Source organism: Zonotrichia albicollis, chromosome 3, assembly GCF_047830755.1.
Source record: "Zonotrichia albicollis isolate bZonAlb1 chromosome 3, bZonAlb1.hap1, whole genome shotgun sequence".
Lineage (NCBI taxonomy): Eukaryota > Metazoa > Chordata > Aves > Passeriformes > Passerellidae > Zonotrichia > Zonotrichia albicollis.
The window spans coordinates 106965747-106983539 of NC_133821.1; the positions used below are offsets into that span (position 1 = coordinate 106965747).

The 17793-nt window shown below is 39.8% G+C and overlaps 1 protein-coding gene across 46 annotated transcripts in view; it reads right to left on the reverse strand.

The window, feature by feature from the left end:
- RIMS1 (regulating synaptic membrane exocytosis 1) overlaps positions 1–17793 on the reverse strand; it is a 307441-nt gene that overhangs the window by 246420 nt on the left and 43228 nt on the right. Inside the window, exon 2 of one of the 46 annotated variants that reach the window (XM_074538413.1) lies at positions 6501–6643. The exons of the other annotated variants lie outside the window; for them this stretch is intronic. The gene's annotated coding sequence lies outside the window, so the exon portion shown is untranslated. The remainder of the gene's footprint in view (positions 1–6500; positions 6644–17793) is intronic. 46 annotated transcript variants of the gene reach the window in all.

Below are 17793 nucleotides of genomic sequence, written 5' to 3' on the forward strand. Positions count from 1 at the left end.
TTCCACTGGGCTAGATGAAGCTCCTACTCATGCTCTGCTCACCTGAGCATGAAGAAAATAATGTAAGTAGTAATGTATCTAGCGACAGAAGTATTTCAACAACTTTATCTTCATGCCAAGGGCTTAACTTCAGCTGAAACACATGAAGTCATCACAAAATCCATCAAAAGGTTTTTGTGAGCTCCTCCTTAGGTGCTGCGCCCAAAATGAGATTTGTTTCCTCATCTCCAGTTCCCAGCAAATACTGACACATACAGGACATGTGAAATGTTATGAAAGGAAGGACAGAACTAACATTTCTGTTATGTTCTGAGGAGCACTGTTAAAATAAACCTTTAGCGGCATTTTTTTTGCTGTGATTTGAGTTTTCTGGTGTCTGGGGTTTTTTTAAAAGCCCTTTTGCAAAAGAAATAAAAATACAGAGCCGAAGAAACAGACTAATAGTTTTCCTACTTAAGGAGGATCAAATGGCTACAAAGGAATAGCATTTAAGGAGGCCTTTCAATAAGCATATTCTTACCTAATTAGTTTGTTTTCCACCTCTAGCAGTTTTAGGCAGTTTTGTGATGATCACCACTTTTTTATCACCGTGCTTACTTACATCATTACACTATCACAAGCTAGCAGAAAACTGCTATCAGAAATGTGCAAGGTACCAGTTACAGACACAGACTTTGAAAGTCTCCAACCCTGATAGAAGCTTGGTACCTTTTCCATCCCACCACACCAGCGTCCACCTGTACACAAAGCACGTTCCCTCCTTGATGTTTGCTGCGCACAGTCTTTGAGAGCTGATCACTTTGCACTGGCTTGTTTCTAGGCCAGGCACCCAAGGGAGATGATCAGCCATTAAGACTTCAGTAGTCAAGTAACATTTTTGCTTCTGTCACAACAAAACCCAACATTTTCCACACAAGAACAGCATTACTCAGCTTGCAGTTCTCATGATCATCCTCCAGCTTGAGGCACATCTGATGATCCCCACAGGTGTTTCACTCACTACCCCACAGAAAATATCCAAACTGCTATCTCAAACAGTCAATACATCCCCAAATTTGTTTTCTTTTGTACTGGTTCCTCTGGGAATGTTGCATTTTCAGTACAGCAAATAAGACTGCTTAATGCATTCACACCAGTGCTATTCATAGCAAGCAAATCTCAGTAATTCCACTTTTTCTTTTGATCTAATTTTGCAGGTGTTCTGATGCTGACATGATTAAGTTGAGAGCATACTTCTTTTTCTAAAAGTAATTCTGAGACAAGACCAAAAAGCCTTTATCACTGCAAGATCTGAAATACCATCAGACTTAGGAACATAATTATGATTTTTTTTTCCTAAGCTATTTAAGATTCTTATGGCAGATTATGACTAAATAGTACTAACCATTCTTTCACATCCAATTCAAACAATATGATCATGGAGAAAGCCAACATGTTAGGCATCCTAACATATTCAGGAAGACAGTTCTGTTAACACAGCACAAAATCAGCTCTTCAATTATTCTTGGTTACATCTATGCTGCCCAGTTGGAAATATCTGAGAGATGCATTTAGACTACATTAGGGGACATTTATTGTATGAATTATTTGCAAACTGTCAAACACCAGCATGGTGTTTACCTAGAATAGAAGTATCACCCTCACTTTAAAAGACATGCAATAATTCAGGTGTTTGAAGGGTTGTCCCCAAATAGAACAGCTACACTGATATTTTGAAAGCTGTTTTTTCCACCTTTCATGCTCTATTCGCCACATCAATGATGTAAATGGAAGTCATTTATTAAATCTTTCATAGCGATGTATTCAACATGAATCCAGGCAAGGAATGTGTGCATGAATATGGTGACAACATTTCAGACTTTGCTGGTTCTGGGCTAAAATAAGATCTGCAAAGAACTGGGAATGCAGAGAAGAGCAGATACAGGTTTTTTTACATTTTATTTTTCCTTTCATGGAAATCTGAATATTCCTTATTTTAAAAAGTATACATTACTTGTCAAAAGTGAACCTTTGTGGCCTCTGTGAAGACATTCCATATATAGTCTCCACAGAACTCATTCTGTACATAATCTATACATACTCTTATGCACAGGATCACAGGATATTTGAGGTTGGAAGGGCTTTCTGGGCATGATCTAGGCTAACCAACTGCTCACAGCTCTGATGTCATATCAGGTTGCTCAGTCAGTCTTGAAACCTCAAAGGATGGAGACTACACAATCTTTGGGCAATCTCACTGCTTGACTATCCTTATGATGAGAAAGCTTTTCCTTATACTCTGAGTCTCTCAAGTTTCTTCCCAAGTCTTTTTTTCTTTAAAGTCTCTTCAGTTTATGCTCAATATATCTCATCCTCCAACCAACACAGTGCTTGGGAAAGCCTGGCTCCATCTTCTGAATAAAGTCTTTGTAGGTACAGAAGGTCACTAACAGGTTCCCCATAAAGCCATCTCTTCTCCAGGACGAGCAAGACCAGGTCCCTCAGCCTCTCTCAGGACAAGAGCTCCAGATCAATCCCTGACCATTTTGGTGGCCTCTGCTGAACTCACTGCAGCTCATAATCACCTCTCCTGTATTGTGGGCTCCAAAACTATATGTATTGTGTCAGGGAAGATGGAAAAAGTCCAAAAGATGCAATATTCCAGATGACACCTAGTGAGTGCTGACTAGAGGACAACACCTCCCCTTCATTTCCCGGCTGCTGGATGCTGTTGGCTTTTGCTACCAAGGTACACTGCTGGCTTATATTCAGCTTCCCATCTGCTGGGTGACCAAAGTACTCTGCTGAACTGCCACATTTCCATCCCACATTGGTACATTGTTTCTAAGCAGGAGTTTGCATCTGCCCTACTGAATTTCACAGGGTTCCTGTCAACCCACAACTCTTATTTATCAGGCTCCCTATAGATGAAAATCTTTTCCTATCCACTGGCCCTCCCAGTATGTCATCATCTGCAAACTTAAACCAAAATGCATTCTGTTGCCTTTTTCAGGTCACTGAAAAAGACATTAAAAGGGGTAGAAACCCCTTTGGCACTCCAATGGTATCCAGGAAGAATATGAACCATTAACTGCTACACTCTGAGTCTAAACATCCAACCACCAGGTTTCTAACTGTTGCTAGTTCATCCAGACAGTCAGGCCCCAGTTTGGATATGAGAATATTATGGGAAACTCTACAGAACTTTCTGCTAAAGCCAAGGTCAATGACACAGTAGTCTCTCATCCACAACAACAGTGATTTCATCATGGCAAAGCAACTTAGTTGGTCAAGAATGATTTACTCTTAAGAAATACATTCTGACTGTTTCAATCACCAATTTTTCCAGAAACATATTACAAAAGGACTCACTCCATGATTTTCCCAGGGGCTGAAGTAAGGCTTACTGGCTTGTTGTTTTCCAAGTTAAAATTCTGGGATTTTTTGAAGGTGACAACATTTGCATTTATCCATTCAACACAGAAATCGCCTGACCTTCCTTTTCAAGGTAAGACAGCGATCTAGTAAGGACAACTTCTGACAGAAGTCATAAGCCTCCAGTGTTCCTCAACACAGTGTTCCTCCACTTATATAAAAACTGCCCACAGTTCTGGCTGCCCTGTTTTGCACAATAAGGACATTCAGGTTCTCATCTCTGCAGGGTCTCTGTGAAGACACTCTCAATCCTTTTTCCATCTTCCCCGATACCATACACATAGTCTGCTCCTCTCCTCCTTCAACACCATAACTTGGCCACAACCTCCCATCTAGCACACGCCTCCAGCAGACATTGTCACCACCTCCAACTGCTCCAGCCGCACTGAGCCTGCTAACAGGAGGCTAACACACATGGGCTCTTCCACAGGGACTCTCCTGCAAAGGCACTGCTTCCCTGGGCAGTCCCAACCATCAAGCAGGTAGGCTGCAAAAACCTCCTTCAGATATGATGTTTCCTTCAAAATCACAAAACAGTCTGAAAATTAATCCAGCTAGCCAGAGTGTTTAGGTGAACTTGTGAGTTGTTTTTCAGCATTCTTCTAAACTGAAACCTCCAGAGCAATCAGACAATTAAATATCTTTTTAACCACTCGGATCCTCCTGGAAAATGGGAGCCTGAAGTGACTTTTGGCCACATGCTGCATGAGAAAGAGCTTCTTAACAGCAATGGCCAGAGACAGCAAAACACAGCAAAAACACAGAGAAACTGGGGCCCACGGGTAACACATTTGATGTGGCATGGGTTTCTTTAAGCCAGCTAAAAAGACTCCTTATCTGAGAGATTTTATGAATATTGTGAGGCCTCCTTTGACTTTTTCAATTCTATTTCAAATAAGAACCCAAATCAGACTACAGTCTGTTGAAGAAAAAGAAGCAGTGAAATCATTCTGTCCAGTTCTGTCTTTTTGTTTGTGGATACTCATTTCTTTGGTTTTGGCAGATCAGAATGGACCTCCACGTACAGAATCAGTATTGAAGCTCTGAGTCCAAAAGTAGGACCACCATGAAATGAAAGAGGATTAACTAGGGCCAGACATAAACTTCTGACAATATATAATCGTGGACAGTTATGATTCTGGGGGAGGAAGGAAGCAGAGAATAACTTTTTTTCAGGCATATTTTCAGACAAAACATTTAGGTCTATAACTTACGTAAACAGCATATCAGATATCATACAATCAGAATGGTCTCGGGTTTCAAAGGGACATTAAAAACCACTAGTTCCAATCCCCCTGCCATGGACAGGGACATGGACCATTAAGACCAGGTTATTCAAGGCCCCACCGAACCTGGCCTTGAATACTTCCTGGAATGGGGTATCCACAATTTTTCTGGGCAACTTGTGCCAGTGCTTCACTCAATAACAAACCTATTCCTAGTATCTAATCTAAACCTACCCTCTTTCCTTTTAAAGCCACTCCCCCTTGCCCTATCACTACATGCCCCTGTAAAAAAGCCCCTCTACAGCTTTCTCATAGGGCCCCTTCAGGTACTGGAAGGCTGCTATAAGGTCTCTCCAGAGCCCTCTCTTCTCCAGCCTGAACGACTCAAATCTCTCAGCCTGTCTTCTTGGGAGGGGTGGTCCAGCCCTCTGATCATCTTTGTGACGCTCCTCTGGATTCGCTCCAATAGGTCCATGTCATTCTTCTGTTAGGTTTCCAGAGCTGGATGCAGTGCTCCAGGTGGAGTCTCACCACACTGCAGCAGAAGGGGAGAATAACTCCCTGGCCCTGCTGTCTGTGCATCTTTCGAAGCAGCCCAGGATGTGTTTGGCTTTCTGGACTGCAAGTGCACATTGCTGGGTCATGCTGAGCTTCTCATTCACCAACATTCACTAAGACCTCTTCAGGGCTGCTTTCAATCCATTCACCACCCAGCCTGTACTTGTACTTGGGATTGCACTGATCCATCTGTAGAACCTTGAATCTAGCCTTGTAGAGCTTCATGAGCTTTACACAGGCCTGCCTGTCCACATCCCTCTGGACAACATCCCTTTCCTCCAGCGTGCTGACCCCACTGCTCAGCTCGCTGTCATTGGCAAACTTGCTGAGGGTGCACTCAATCCCACTGTCCATATTGCCAACAAAGGTGTCAAACCGTGCCAGGCACACCAGTCCCTGAGGAACATCACTTGTCACTGGTCTCCACCTGGACACTGAGTCACTGATTACAACCCTTTGAAGTGCAGCCATTCCTTATTCACTAAGTGGTCCATCAGTAAAATCCATGTCCCTCGGGTTAGACACAAGGATGTCATGTGGCTAAAGGCACACAGTAATACCAGGGTACAAGTGCTACAAAATGCACCATATAACCACAGGTATGAATGTTTCATGAGCTCCAGCAGAGCCTAAAAAACATATTGCAAATTGCGTGGAAGAGAAAATGATGCTCAGGGAAGGGGAAAGTGGGTCTTCAGCACTCGGGTCCTTAATCACCCAGCATGTGGGGGAAAAAAATCAAAACAGTTCCTCGTCATGTTCTCATGACTAAATAACTGGAAGCAAGGGAGAGGGAAAACACAAAGACTCGCCCCTAACTATTCCTTACAACTGGCTTTATGCAAAGCCAGTAGCAGGAGTATTTTAGATATGTAACCAAATACAACTCTAATGAGAAGACAATTACGTAAAAATGGAGCTTATACAGAGAACTCCCACAGGCTGCAGTGTTTTATTTGGTAGCTTGGTAGCCTACTAGATGTCCTAGCCCCTTGCCCAATGCCACCCCAAGGCTTATTCCCAGGCCAAGAGATTTCCCAAGAAATAGACTCTGGTGGTTCTTTAGGTTGCTTTCACTGATCACTGAACCCTCTGTGGGCAGTTGTCTCATTCCCAGATTGACAGTTTCTCTCCTGCAGTTTACTAGCACACATTGTTCATGTCACTGAGGCCATATTTTGCCATTTAAAAATTTAATTCAAGCTAGTTCACGCCTTCTAAAATTTTATTTCTCTCTAGTGAAACTTGCCACACAATACTAGACCATATAAGCTCCACAAAGAAGGTCAACACCATCCTGACCTGCATGAGGTGGGGGCACTGCCAGCAGGTCAAGGGATGTGATCCTGCCCCTCTACTCAGCCCTGGTGATGCCACACCTGGAGTACTCTGTCCAGTTCAGGGCTTCCCAGTACAAGAGAGACATGGACCTACTGGAGCAGGATCTGCAAAGGATCACAAAGACAAGTGCAGGTCATACAAGAGGAGGCTAAGAGAGCTGGAACTGTTCATCCTGGAGAACAGAGGGTCAGGGCATCTCATTAATGTGTGTAATATGTGATGGGAGGGCACAAAGATGATGAGCAAGGCTTTTCTCTGTGGGGGCCAGCGAATTGACAAGGGCCAAATGTCACAAGCTGAAATACAGGAAATTCCTTTTGAACATAAGAAAACCTTGCTTTTTTTAATCAAGAAGTTGATTGAACACAGGTTTCCTGCAGAGGTTGTGGAGTCTCCATGCTTGGAGATTCTCAAAATCTGACTGAACATGGCCCTGAGCAATCTGCTTCAACTGACCCTACTTGAGCACGGGAGCTGGTCTAGATGATCTCCAGAGGTTCCTTCCCATCTTAACTATTCTATGAGTCTGTGTGCACTGGATGCCTCATAGGTATGTGTTCTACAATTTTTTGCACTGTGCTGAGATTTTCTCATTCTTAATGTATATGCTTCATCATTTCTCAGAGAACTAGGCTAGAACTACAGCAGTATAGTAGTAAAAGTAAGTAAAAACTGTTCATTCAGGAATATTGTTTTAGAAGCTGAACATGGCTGTTCCATCAGATGGTGCAGAAAATTCATGTGCCATTAGCACTTTTTTCAGTGGTCCCACCTTTATTGGTCATACTTGTGAGAACATAGTCAAGATGCCTCAGAACACCAGGACCAAAGTTTCCTGAGTGGTGGCAATGTACTTACTGTAACTCTCATTATAGTCTCCACACTAAGATCATGTGGGGGAAGGAGGGAAAAGGGCTCAAATCCCTCATTACCACCCAACTGTACACTTACATCAGTTCTGCATCCAGAAGTCTGGATTCCAGGGAAAGAGGTCAGGAGATTAGCTTGCTGCTAGTTAATAAAAGTGTATCTTCCCCCAAACCATAAACTGTCACATGCATTATTTTCAGGTAAGCAATGGAATAACTGGTTTGTGCTTTCTGGGTTGTGATGGAATCTGGATGAAGCACAGAACAGTTCAGAAGGCCAGTAACATCTGAGCTGAGATAGCCTGTATCCAGAGCATAGGTTACAGTAGCAGCTGCTAATTGCATTAATTTAAACCTTTGCCTATAGTACCTGAAAATTCAATTAAAAGGGTGTTAAAAGCACTGTCATTTTAAAGACAAAAGAGTTGTATATCTTTAGAACCCAAATTATGGCAACATCCAAGTTAACTTCCCAGGTTGAACACCCTCTCCTCTACATGCAGTGGGTGATCAATAGTATCTTTAGCTAAATGAGATCCAAGTGTGCCCATCTAAGTGGGCCTGAAAATGGCTAATACATCCAGAATTCTACACAGTTGATAACCAAGTTTTATGTGTATCAAAAATACAAGTACCTTCCTTGCCATTCACACAAACTTCATCCATTGGTAGCAGAAGTGGAAAAAAAATACGGTTTTCAGTAAATATCGTTTTGACTAATTGTCAAAGGTAGAACCAACTTAGTTTTTGAAAGCTATTTGACAAATATAAAGGACTAAAAACTTCCTTTTCATAAAATCTAAATTTAGCTTTAATAATTAGAATTTTTATAAAAAAGGAAATTGTCTTTCAAAGCAAAGATTGGCACTAGTTCATGTTGTCAGATTTGACAGCATGAAATCAGGGAACAAATGACGAAATTCTGCAGCTGCTAAATACTGTCAAATACACTTTACAAGTTTTATTCTTATAAATTCATTATTAGGAAGTCCTGTTCTTGCAAGGAACTGTCTCTCTTCCCAATGTACAATTAGGGCAAAAATAGCTCTAAACACTCCCCGCCGTTGTTAAGATGGCTTGTGATACTTTTGACATTTTTTTAAAAGCCTTGGTCTGCACACAGTATTGTACCAGAGCCCTAAAGAGTTGGCAATGATTTGGAAACAGCTGTAACAGTTTAAGAGCAAGTTCCTGCAGTTGTTTTCCATGAGAGACTGAACAACCACACACACCCCCAGCACAGGCAAAAGCTAACCCAGCTGACTTTGTACAGAAGTAGGTGACAGCAAACCCAACCCACTAAGGCAGCTCAGCAGCTGACTGTGACCTTCTGCTGGCAGAGAACAGCTACTGATGTTTTAAACCACTTCAGCTACATGTGTTGGATTTCATTTTTCTAGGTAGAAAGGAAAAATTTAAACTTGGGTAACAGACATTGCATGTGTGGAGTCACATCAGCATTTGTCTGATGCAGGCTAAACGGCTGAAACTGTGTGGTTGGACACACAAGGTAGCACATGTCTTTAAAAATGTAAATGCAATTCCAAGTATTTTAATATAAAAATCAGATACAAATCCTTTGAATAATTATATTGAAAAAATTTATTTTAGAATAGCAAAAAAGTGCAGCATTAATTTTAAAAATCCCATTGGTTTCTTTTCATTGTTGTTAAGGAGAACTCAAAATCAATGTGACAATAAAATTGCTTTTAGAAAAGCATATGCTGGCAAAATTTCTTATTGGACTATTGAACCTTTATTTTCCTGTATGTTCCATCTGGTTTGTTGAAAACCATTCACAATTCAATGTTTCAAAAGTCAAAAATGTAACTGTATTCAAGGCAACTGTGGTGCACTTGAGTGGTGTCCTTGCCACTGTCATTTTTAATAACAGCACATGTCAGCTGGACACAAACGAGCCCTGCTTCTCACATTCTGCTCCAGACTGTCTAAGGTAATTCCCTTCCTTCAACCAGAGCTGCAGACACAACATGCTTTTTTCTAGACCACACTGCAGCAGTTTACTTCAGCATCTACTGCCTACATTCATTTCTGCCTCCAGACACCATTGTGGATCACCTGACTGCTCCTGGAATCCCTCAATGAAAAAACACCAGTGCTGCTGTACATCAGTTCATGCTGGGAATTACTACAATCACCCAGATCCTCTACTCCCAAGCTCTAGAAAGATTCTCACAGTAAACATCCTTCTATCTCTGGGCAAGGCAACACAACCTGGTGTCCTGTAAAAAACTTGGACAGGTCATTCTTATACCCTGTGACTGTGTTAATAGCAACAGAGAAGGTAAAACACTATTTCTATATGGCCTAGACAGGGAGAATTTGAGATACCAACACAGAAAGCATGATGTTCTTGTAGAGGTTAAAAAAAGTGAAAAAAACGTTAAATGTAGAAGAACGGCTTAAATTAAAAGCTCAAGCTCTATGATTTAAGCAGAATTCATATATGGAAAATGGAAGAAATCTTAGCATTGTCACTATAACCAAAAATCACATTAAATCACATAACCAAGAAAGGTTAGTCTCTGTCAGATAAGCCAAGCATGAACATGGATACAGTTCCTAAAGAACATATTTTATTTTATCACTAATAGAAAAATCTTCATTAGAAAGCAGTTATGTATTATTATCACTATGTTTTATTTAATCTTATGTTGATGAAGATATCTGTTGCTTTTATAAAATCATCTTTTCCTATGAAAGATGAGCGAGTCTATTTTCTGTTTACAATAAAGCTTGCTTACTGACCTCTGCATATTGAAAACATGGATCATTTTTTACTATTTTAAGTCATCTAATTTCCATCACAGAGCTGCATTTGATATACTCTACCTGTAAACTTTTTCTTTCATCGTTGATTTAAGTTACTGCATCTATTCATATAATATTTCTAATGCTATCCTATATTAAGACCTATTGACAAAAATTAAATGGCTGTTCTACAGCACTTTTTTGGAACTCCATACCTCTCCAGTACCAGGAGAAAACCCTTCAGCACTTGCACAGATTCTCCTCATTTGGCTTGACAAAGGGTGTCCCAGGTAGCCCAAAATATGTGTATTGTATTCCATCTTTCCGTATCTTGTTTCTCCTCGTTCCCCAGGCAATCCATAGGAATCAGCACCTTTGTATCTAGTGATTTACTGTTAATATGGCTGTTATTGTTTCCATTTTTACTAAACTTTTATTTTTCACTTACATCTTCTCACATTAGTCTCTCCTCACCTGTGAAAGGGTAGTCCTTAAAACTAAAGGGGAGGTAGCTTGTTTCCCAGGCACCACCCTGTAAATTGTCTTAAACCAACACGAAGTCTTTTGCAAGAAATCAATGCTTTGTCCACATTATATTTACTAGGAACTAGAACTATAACAAGAAGAAAAAATATTTTCAAGGTCATCCAGTAAGATACTGGAGAATCTTCTAAGTTCCTAGGCCCAGACCTGTTCATTTGAGGGATGGGTTACCTTGAGCATCTCTTGGCAGTTCATGCTTCTTTTCCTTATAACATCATATCCAGCTCCAGACAGTCTTTGCCAGCTCTGTATCCACAGTCCTGACTGCAAATGAGAATGCTCCCCTTAAGGTTATTTTTATATTTTCTCTAAGTGTTCATTAACACAGATTTTGGAGCAAGATATCCCCCTGTGCTGTAACTCTCTGATGTACAGGGTGGGCATCCAGGAACTGCTTCCAATTTCCTGATCCTGAGAAGGAGGATTTAGCTCTGACACATACCTACTGGCAAGCATCTCCCTGTTGTCTGACTGCCACAAGGAGGGAGATTCACCTTGCCTATCTTCACACCCCTACCAAAAAAATGGTATTACTAGCTGAGTTACTCACTCTAGGTTACATCTGTAGTTGGCATAGAAAAACGTGGACCTTAGGATGAGATTAATCTATCCTAACAAAGGCCCATTCCTCTCCAATGACAGCTATGGAGAATTCCACGTTACAGACCTGCACAGAGATTTCAGGTACAGGCCTGCACTCATACTTGTTAAGTTGAATTCCATTGATGGTTTCTAAGTGAGCACATACTAGCATAGGCCTGTATTTGGATGTGGCATAGACAACATATCAAGAATATTTGGGGCCACATTTTCTTTTATGGTGCCTGAACAGCCAGAGGACTGCTGTATGGATGCCAGAGCTTAACCTTTACACATGTAACAGTGATCAGCTAACTCCTCTCAGCTCCACAAGGTTTAAGTAAGAACAGCATTGCACCAGCCTAGAAAAGACACTCTCCCTTAGATACCTCAAATCTAAGATCAAGTTTCAAACGTGTCACTCAGTTTTTCAGCCCACAATCACGAATTTAACCTCCTATCAATCTGGCTGGGAATTCCACATCCCTGGATTAAATAAGCTCTCAAACAGAAAGTTTTAGACTTTTCTTTGTACAACATGAGAAGAAGCCTGAGCAAGATGGCTCTCAGGCTAACTATCAGGAGTTCTATGAATTCAGATGGGAGAAAGACTGACATAAACCCAAACTCTCATGTAAGTGGTTATTCACAAGTATGATAAATTCTCAGTGTTTTCCTCCTTTCCTACAGTCTAAATTGAACCAAATCTGCATTATTCCAAACCATAATTTTCTGTCTTGGGGCACTGAAAACATATATATGGGACATCTCCCTAGCTAGCCACAGAGATCATAGGGTGCCAGTGCTGGATAGTGGTGAGGAAAAAGGTGCCTGGTAACAAGGTACCCCAGAAGAGCAGCCAGGGACTGAAAGTCCATCAGTCAGAAGGCTGGAGACTGTGGGAAGGGGGGATGGGAAGCGAGCACCTTTCCCACCTTCCATCAGAGACTGCAGAAGTCATAGTCCAATGCCACACTCAAGGAACACAACCATGTGTAAGAGAGGGGAGGAGAAGTACAAGTCTATTTTTTCCCCTTCATACCTGGTCCCAATCCTCTCAACACACACACCAAGTCCTCTTTGACCTCCGCCACTCCTGTTCCTGTGAGACAGAAGCACAAGCTGCCTTCAGCTTCCGCACCCTATTTTTAAAATCAGTACTGCTTTCTGATTTTTTCAGGTCAAGCCAAGCTGCCCACGAGTCTGTTGATGCTCCATATGCTGCTGAAAGCTGGAGAGGAAGAAGGGCAAGTGAACACTGGCAGAGATCAATCAGAAGGAGTTGGTATTTCAATAGCATCGCGTGTGACTGAAGGTGGAAGTCATTCCCAGTCAGTGCTTCCCTAGAGGAAAGTTTTTTGTTTTACAGATCTTTACACATAAATCCTTAGTGAATATGTTGCATACTAAATGTAAATGCTGAACACTGGAGGACTGGGCCACGTTTTGCACATACAAAATAGACAATTCCATTCAGCAGAAACGATAAATACATAGCACACTGGAGTCCATTTTATTCTTCATGTGTATGTGGCGTGTGGGAGGAGATGTATGGATTCCTAAAATTGTGAAGAGAAGTCACTGCCACCATCACTAGCTGGCTAGATCTGAAAAGGAAAAGGCTGTTTTTTCAGTTGGCTGAAATTGAAATCTCATGAGAACAGCTGCTGTCATTTGAGTTCAGGCCAAGATGGCAACATTTGAGAAAAAAACAACCGATCTTGTGAATTTCCCACCACTTGGAACTAAAATTTAGAGATGCCAGCATCTGATATTTTTAAGTAGAGAGTGGAAGCTTCGGCAGGAAACTGAACGACTGAGGCAGCTACGCAGCCACCACCTGTGTCATTCTCTCACCCACACCTCATCTCCAGGGTCTTTAAAGGTCCAGGAGCTCCAGAAAACTCCATGTCCAGAAATGGTGGATAACAACCACCATTGATTGCTGGCCACCATTTTGAACCACAGAGTTTTCTGGAGATTGCAAGGAACCGGACAATTCAAAAGGAAAAGCCTGCTTGGCAGGAGCCAGCTTTCTCATAGATCAGCTGAAATGAGGACTTTAAGTCTCACTAGGTATGTACACCATCATTGCCTTGTGCTTCAAGGACACATCTTCAGGTCTGCCTTTTCTAATTCAGGCATACAGAAATACAATTCAAATTAGCTCTACTAAAATAAATTGTTATCCTACCTACCCAGCTTTCTAAGGCTGACAGTGAAGCACACACGACAGATGTTAATCGTGCCACTTAACACATGACTGGGTGGATGCTGTGGAAATGTGGGTGGTTTAAAACTGGATATAATACCAACCTACAGCTGCAGCAGTAACTGAACACTGCCTCTGCTTTAACAGCAGATCTATTATTTATATGGACGTATTCCTATAAAAGAAAGATCCTTTTGAAATGGCCGCATACTTAAAAAGTATTAACCGAGCACTCAAATCACTACTAAAGAACCTTAAGACAGGTTTTAAGAGCTAGTAATTGGTAACGCTAAAAAACAAATATTATAATTGACACTCCTGAAGAACTAACTATACAGAATTGAATGCATCCCTTTATTTTTGCTCAGTACAAAATCTTACCAAAATATCAACTCTCTTTAAGACCTTTTGTTATTGAAAGCTATTCATATTGAAAGATCTGCAAATAATTTTCACTTCAAACAAAGCTTTCAAAATATTAGTTATCTTAAATTTGAGTTATGTGAATTATTAGAATGCATGATATACTTCTGCTCCCCCACTGAATGAATCTGTAAGGCAAGGCTGCAATGCAAACAACTGTGATAAATTCACATTAAATATCTGCATCAAACATTTGTTGGTATTTCTTTAAATATGCAGTCTGCTAAAAGAATCATGAGTAAAGGTGCATGGAAAGCAAAAGTAAAATGGTTATCAACACAGTGAAAATTTAATTTGGTTTTAAATGGAAATGAAAATGTGTTGAAGATGTTTCACTCTTTTTCTAGTTCTCAGGGCGCTCAACAAATATTCAGTGAAGAAATGCCTTTGAAATAGGAAAGAATGTAAGTTTTTCAGTGTTCCCCAAGTGGGAAACTGCTACATAGATATTTCTTCACCAGTAAAAGCTACTCTACACTCTGTACCTACAGGTGCCATTACTGACTTTTAAAGAATAGTTAACCTAAAAGCTAATGGCAGCCATAAAATTCTCCATTTGGAATACAGGCAGACAGTGTGGGCAATACTGTCTCCATGTCAAAATTTAAGTAATTTAAATTATAAGTTCAAAGCTCTTTCTTGGTTATATTTTGTGTACTTGAAAAAAACATGTTCAGATGATCATAATTTGACCTCAACCAGTCAAGATGTTCAGTTTTACATCCTGTGGAATACATGGCAATAGCAGAGTAAAACTAAATTTTAAATTACAAATTATATTATAGCATAAAAGCTTACTTCAGAACTGTCACACTGTGTCTGAAACCTAATAATTTCAGACACAGTAGTAGGTAAAAACCTTTTTTCTTTCATTAGAGATAAGTCATTAATATTTCTGCGATAACTACAGTACATCAAAACTGAGTGCATTAATCTGATCAGTCTCCTGATGTGCTTTTAACTTTTCAATTGTTTTATTTTTAAAATGGCCAACGTAAATTGCATTATAACAGTCTATCTGTATTTTCGTTTTAATGTTTGTATCATTGAATTCACTATAACAATAGGATATCTAGGTTTAAAGTATTATTATGTGAAAGTATTATCAAAATCACTACCAATTAGTGAAATTAATTAGGCATGAATAATCACTCTGAAATATTTCCTTAAAGAAGACCAGTTTTAATAAAAAGCTTTGATATTTGACACTATGATTAGTTTAGTGGATTTTTTTTGCATTTTTTGACCAAATGTCTAATGACTCTCTTAAAGTAATTTTACACTCAGTTCTGCAGCGTGCACTTTTGTAATTAAGGGTCTCTGTTTCAGACAAACTATTCTAGGTAAGAGTTAAAAGCTGAGAGACTAAGATAGTGTATGAAATTTGAGGGAGGCTCTTTCTGCAATATGTGTGATCAAAGTCTCACTGAAATCAGGTGAAGTTTCCTCAGCATGGCAAGCAGGAAAGTCATGTAACAGATGCTTAAGGTTTAATCATTCTTTTTCTCAATTTAACACAATTGCAGGTGTGGAGAAAAAGTGGAGAAAAATCTACAGAAAATTGTATCCATTTTTTCCCTAGACTGATTAGAAGTAAGTAAGTAATTTACATGGTTTGGTTCAGTGACCTGTAAGATAACCCATCAATACTAACTGTGCTGGTAATGAATTACATTCACAATCTTTTAATATAACTCAGTGTTCTGTAGAAACAGATTGTGCAAATGAACACATCAAAGTGCTTTAAAATTACTATTTAGCAATAATTTTAAATTCAATATTATTAATTGCCACATAAACTAAGCCCACACTCCCCTTTTTTCTGCTGTGAGGGCTGACACACCACCCTTCTGAGTGGGCTTAAACTCATAGCCATTAGCCTATCATCTGACAGAGTCTCTAAAGAATCATGATTTCCTAAGTTTTATCAAATATGCAACCAGAAAAAGATATGTGAATCCAATTATGTATTTTTATTTTTGCTAACAAAGTCATTAAGTTTACTTTTTTAAGGGTCTTGTATTCTTTTTTAACTTGGTGGAAATAAAGTGGGGGCAAAGCAAGGAAGTTCACTTAACAAGTAATTTACTGTATTTTAACACATTCTTACATTACTTATTTGCAATTAACCTGGTAGCCATAGGGGGGTTTTATTCATTTTTTTAAAGTCAAAAGCATTCTGTCTCTGCACAGAAAATTAAAACAAAGAGTTTAATTTCATTGCAGATCAGCTTCTAAGGAGTCAGTGCACAGAAACTGAGCCTTATCAACCATTTCAACAGTTGTTACCAGTAGGACATGCAAAGCCCTTCAGACTTTTGAATTCTTCAGACAGTTTGTTCAAAGCTTTGGACCCACACCCAGTACATCACAACCTTGCAGTTCACCAGAAGCACTTTGCTTCTGCTTCTTACAAAGCAAGGAAGGTCTCATGGGATCATAGAATCATCCAGGCTGGAAAAGGCCTCCAAGAGGTCATCAACTCCTACCATTAAGCCAGCACTGCCAAATCCACCACTTAGCCATGACCCTGTGTGCCTCATCTACAGACATCTCATAGACGAGATGTTTGTGCTGCGTCTCACATACAGCACCATCCTCCACACAGGACACCACCATGAACAGCAGCAGACCAAAAAGTGAACAGGGAAGCAGCTGCAGTTCGGTGTGACTGAGCCAATTCCTCATTATTGGCTCCTGTAAGTCACTTCAGAGCTCCAGAGCTCCCAAACTCAGGATTACTGACAACAGCCAGAGCCAGCATGCAGGCAATGCAGAGATGCCAGCCTACATATAGCTGAGGTTTACTTGCATGGCTTAAGTGGCTTAGTGGGCAGGGTATGCTTTTGTAAATACAAAAGCAAAACAGAAAGGCAGATCAATTTTTGCCTCCTTACTTGATTTTGAAAAAAAAAATAGAATATTTTTTATGCCAAAAGGTAAATAAAATAGGAGCATCCCAATCACTTAAGAATTCCCCAGCTACACTTCAGACTCAGTAAGTGAATACTAATTAGCCGATAAAATGATAGCAAAATTGTTACTTCAGTGTTAGTAAATATTTTGATTTTACTGCTTTTTGAATTACAAGTAAAAAATGTATAGTCTTATTTAAGACACTTTCTTTTAATGCAACTGAGAAATTGAGGTACTCAAATAGGCCTTCCTTTAAAAAAGGAACAGGTTTTCAAATACTGACAACCTTGAAAATCCTCTAAGATGCTGTATCTAAGAACTATCTTATTTCAATGACAGTTTTTAAAATCAAGGCCACCATCCTTAATAGGTACATTTTTTTTCAATATTGGTGAACAACTATGGTGTTCTGGTCTGCAAAGGGCTAAAGGACTGTGAGGAATCATCAAAACCAATTACCTTGAACAGATACTGCTACTATGTGCTGAAGTGAAGCACATGAAAATTAAAACTACAATGCTACAAACAGAGGCATGCTTCAACTGGGAGCAAACATTAACATCATATTTCAAACACCTAATGGTAAACAGCAAAACCAAGTAACATACAGTGTCAGCATGCTACTGAATTGTATTATAGGTAAATTACATTTACATTTTTAAAATGACAAAAGGATGAATAATACTGACTTATGTCCCTCTTTAACTTATTTTAAGTTCTAAAATAGTGTTTTTCATGTCACTGATTAATGACATACTAGTACGGTGCAGGACTTTCAAACACATAGCTGATAAAGAGATGAAGTTAGGTTAACACATTACAAAACTTTTTAACACTATGTATCTTCTAATTTTAAGTAAACACACATTTTGTCCTTACACCTAACTCCCACTTACCAGATTTTCTATACTGAGAGAGGTGCTATTGGCTGCACAGAATT